General features: G+C 39.4%; 1 pseudogene; it reads right to left on the reverse strand.

Annotated features, from left to right (window-relative positions):
* Positions 1-1,891: 1,891 nt before the first annotated feature.
* Positions 1,892-3,269, reverse strand: LOC126006841 (plasminogen activator inhibitor 1 RNA-binding protein-like; annotated as a pseudogene).
* Between the last annotated feature and the right edge of the window lie 1,292 nt (positions 3,270-4,561).

Below are 4,561 nucleotides of genomic sequence, written 5' to 3' on the forward strand. Positions count from 1 at the left end.
TGGAATTCTTCAATTGCCTTTCAAAAGAGTTTATATACGGAACATTACTGGCAGTATCACCTACCATGAGTAATTAAATTTTCATTTCCTACTGAAACTGAAAGAGAAAAGGTCTAAACCAGAATAATTAATTACCTCTCTCTCCCCGGAAAGGTCTGAGCCAGAAACTTAGAGTGATAAGAAAATTCTGCTGCAGGTTAGTATTTCTCATCACTGTATTAAGGGATTTATTTGATTTTCAGTGGTGACTTGTAAGGAAGCTTAGAATAATGAGGAGAAAGACAGGTCTGAACCAGGTAACATTCTTGCTTTTCTTCATAAACACTCCACATATGTACTCTGATCATTTACATCAAATAGTTAAGTATCAATCATGTCTATATTCAAATGCAAATATTATAGCATATCCCAGAGTAAAATATAAAGTGGATTGTGGTCTGTGGTCTGTTTGGTGACTTAAATTATCTGTTCAATTGCTTTCATCAGTGTAGAGAATAGAGAATTGACTGAACATCTTTTCTGTGCAGGAACAATTGAGTTAGACTTTCCATTTACAAAAGTGACTATCACAATTAATGAATGTGCTTAATGTGCACATAAATTCTAACTCAAAATAGGTTGAAATAAATAATAACTCTTGATATAGTTAATGGCTGGGAAATTAAATACACCATTTTTCAAAAGCAATAAAAACATTTTTTCTCAAACTCACAAAGCCCGAGATACACTACTGAATAAAATTAGAGTTCTAAAAAATAACCTATCCACCAAATCAGACCTCAGTTTCAAAATATTTACAAGTAGGTGAGATATAATCTACACACAAAAAATATTTAGTAAAAGAGTCTCCTCTAAAAAATACATAGCATACTCTCAAAGGACATCTTTTTAGTAAAAGCTATGAGGAGGGCTTCTAAGAACTAACACAGGCACAGCAAACCTTAGTGGCTTTATACTGTAAGATGAAAGGCCATACTCTATCAATTCAGTATACTTGAGGAATACTCTTCTGGCAAAAAAAAAAAAGTTCTATAAAATTTTAAAATACTAGTTTTGCTTTAATTCCCAGTCCTCCAACAATTTAAAGATTGTCTTTAGCTTCTGTGTAAAGGTATTACAAAGCCTAACACATGAGGGTATTTGAAGTATTTATTCTATAACTATGTTTATTAATATTTAAAAGCCAATAATGCAATGCATGAAAGATGTGGAAGGAAAAAATCTCCAAGTACTTGACTCCTATAATACTATATCTTTAAGCAGCACATACTTGAAGATCAATGATCTTATGTCTTGTTTTATAATGCAATGCTGTTAGAGAACAATCACTTTCTATTGTTCAGTGTCTCAAGACAGATGGTAGAAGAGGTCAGCCTTGAACACAAGTCTTGGCTCTACCATTAAAATCACATCAAGGTGGGCAGAGGGTGGCGCAGGCCATAAGGCATCTGCCTTGCACTTGCTAGCCTAGAATGAACCGTGGTTCAATCCCCCAGCATCCCACATGGTTCCCCAAGCCAGGAACGATTTCTGAGCACATAGTCAGGAGTAACCCTTGAGTGTCACTGGGTGTGGCCAAAAAAAAAAAACCCAAAAGAACAAACGAAACAAAAAAAATCACATCAAGGATTACATAAAACATTGGAAAAGAAAATGCAGATCAACAATCTACTTTATTTTATTCTTTACTAAAGCATTTTTACTATTTAGACTTTTTAAAACTGATACACACTGTTCACACCTATATTTCAAGTTTGGAAATGCATATTTGCAAGCAGCAATACAAAAGTATTTATAAAAAATGCATAATCTCTGAAAATTATGAAAACATCCCTGCTACCAATACATTTCTACATACAAAACTGACCACCATATTGTTATTTCCGTGTAGCAAGAGAAGTTCATTTTCAAAACAGATAAAATTCAGTCTTTAGGTGTGAATGGTATGAATGACAGTCTTTTTTTTTTTTTTTTAATTCCTTAGTTGTTTGGGATCCTTAAGCATGCAAAAACCACAAACAGGAGGGTCCACAAAGGAACCAGGGTTGTCTTATGGCATCCAGTTAAGCCAGAGCTGGGAATGCCTCTGGGTCATCTACATCAGGAGCAGAAGCATTTGACTTGTCAGTTCTGCTGCAACGATTTGGACGTCCACCACGCCCATGGCCACCTCGTCCTCCCCTGCCGCCACGTCCTGGGCGGCCAAAGTCTCCAAAATTAATTTCCAACTGAGAGGTTGTATCATTTGCTGGCTTCCGAAATGATGTTCCATAACCGAATCTTCAGTATGAGCCTCTTTACTCTTTGACTTATGATGGACAAATCCCTTCTTCCACTGCCCATCAGCGCCTTCATTTGGTTTTCGAATATTAAATTCTACTTTTGCACGGTCCTTATTTTGAATTGCCTTTCACTCATCCAAAGTCATCTCTTTTTGGACCCTCTTCTTTTACTTCTTCAACTTCATTCTCCATATTTTCTGTGTCAGCCACTGGGTGTTCTTCACCTTCAGTTGTTTCCTCAGTTACATCTGATTGATCCAAGTCACTGCAATTATAAGATATTGGTTTCTGAATGTATTTGGGGGATTCTGTTAATTCATCTTTGACAGTTCCCCAGTTATGAGATCCGCTTGTTTGTCCTCATGCTTCAGGCCAGATCTATCACTTCCACTATGCCTATCAAATTCACGTTTGCCACGAGAATCAAATCCATCTCCTCGTCCCATTCCACGTCCATGGCTCCTCGACCTCTTCCTAGACCACCACAGCCTCGGATAGGCCGGTCAATAAACGGTCTATCAACTGAAAATTCTCCCTTTTCTTCAAATGGTTTTTCAAATCTTCGTTCTGGTCTCCTATCATTTATTTTCCCTTCACCCTGAAGTTGTTGATCAGGTCTTCTTCCAACATGTCTTATTCCTTCTTTCTTGAGCGCCACGGGCGACTGTGCGTCCTCCTTGTTCTTGCGGTCCTGGACTCCTTGCGCAGCTGCTTGCCGGCAGCGGCGGTGTTGGACGCGGCCTGCACAGCGCTCTTGTCCCTGGGGACCCCCCACGCCGCCGCCCCCGCCTCCGGCTTCTTTTTTCTTATTCTCCTCGGCCTTCAGCACCTCGAAGGGTTCCGATTCGTCGTCAAATAGCTGGTCGAATCGGTTGGTGACCACGCAGCCGAAGCCTTCCTGCAAGTGCCCGGGCATGATGGAGGCTCAGCGGCGCGTTCCTTCACGGATTGCAGCGGGCTGCGCCGGAGCCACAGAGCGCCTGCTTCAGCTCTCTACTATTTAGATTTTTAATTACTTTAAGTAACATAAATTTGCTTTCTTGCCTGACTTGTACTATATTTTTAGTTTGTTGAGTTCATGTGTTATGAGAAACATAGTTGTCAACTCAAAAGACTTCCAAATATCCAGTGCAGAATGTCACCAGTACAAGTGCCCTCGAATGTGACATTCCAAAGGTCAGAGTTACATTTTGACCATATTTATAACCTCATCACTAGCCATATGTGCTCTATAAATATAAATTTAAATTAAATAGCTAAAATTAGCTTTGATGCATTGACTGAATTTCTGGTATGCAATAGATTAAAACTTCCTAAACTCAAGTGTCTCTGATGGCTATTGAATTTGGGAGCTCAGATAATAACATTGTTAGTATCACAGTTAGATTAAACAAAATTGGTAAAAAAAAATTATGACTTATAAAATTGTAATAGTTTTATGAAGCTATATGAAGGAGAGACAGAGAGACAGACAGGCGAAAAAAGAAAGGCATATAGGATTAGACAAAGGTGGAATGGAAGGAAGAAGGGGGAGTGTGGAAGGGAGAGAAAAAGGGAGAGGAGGAAGGGAAAATAGGTCAGAAGGAAGGAAGGAGAGAGAAGGAAGGGAGGAAGGAAGGAAGAAGGAGGGAAAGGAGGAAGGAGGAAAGGGAGGGGGAGGGGAGAAAGAAGGGAGGGAAGGAAGGAGGGAAGAGAAGAGGGAAGGGATGGAGGGAAGGAGGAAGGTAGTGAAGAAGGTAGAAAGGGAGAGGGAAGAAAGGGAAGGAGGGAGGAAGGGAAGGAGGGAGGCAGGTAGGTAGAGAGGGAGGGAGGGAGTCAGGTAGAAAGGGAGGGAAGGAGGCAGGTAGGGATGGAGGCCCATAGGGAGGGAGGAAGGGAGGGAAACAGGGAGGGAGGGAGGGATGAAGTGAAGGTGGAATAAAAGATTGCAGGATGTTATTGTTACATTATTATAGATTCATGTTTTCTGCTGCTGGCAATTATATAAGAAATTAGCTTAGCAAAACTTATCTCAGCCTTATAAATGTGAATCAATTTTAAAGGCACGATAGAAAAGAGCTATGATTTATTACAAACACCCTCTCACCTAACTTCAAACAATTTACTCATTGTAAATTTGGTGCTCAAAACGTAGATAAAAATATTAAATTTAAAAATTCTTTAGGCAAAAGAGGAAGAAAAACATCAGTAATGATTATTTTAGACATGGGACTCTGACATTTCTATCAGTAACATTGGGAAAACAAGAAAAGAACAGAAAAGCCTGTATAGCTTTGGTT

This window comes from Suncus etruscus, chromosome 4 (assembly GCF_024139225.1).
Source record: "Suncus etruscus isolate mSunEtr1 chromosome 4, mSunEtr1.pri.cur, whole genome shotgun sequence".
Classification (NCBI taxonomy): domain Eukaryota; kingdom Metazoa; phylum Chordata; class Mammalia; order Eulipotyphla; family Soricidae; genus Suncus; species Suncus etruscus.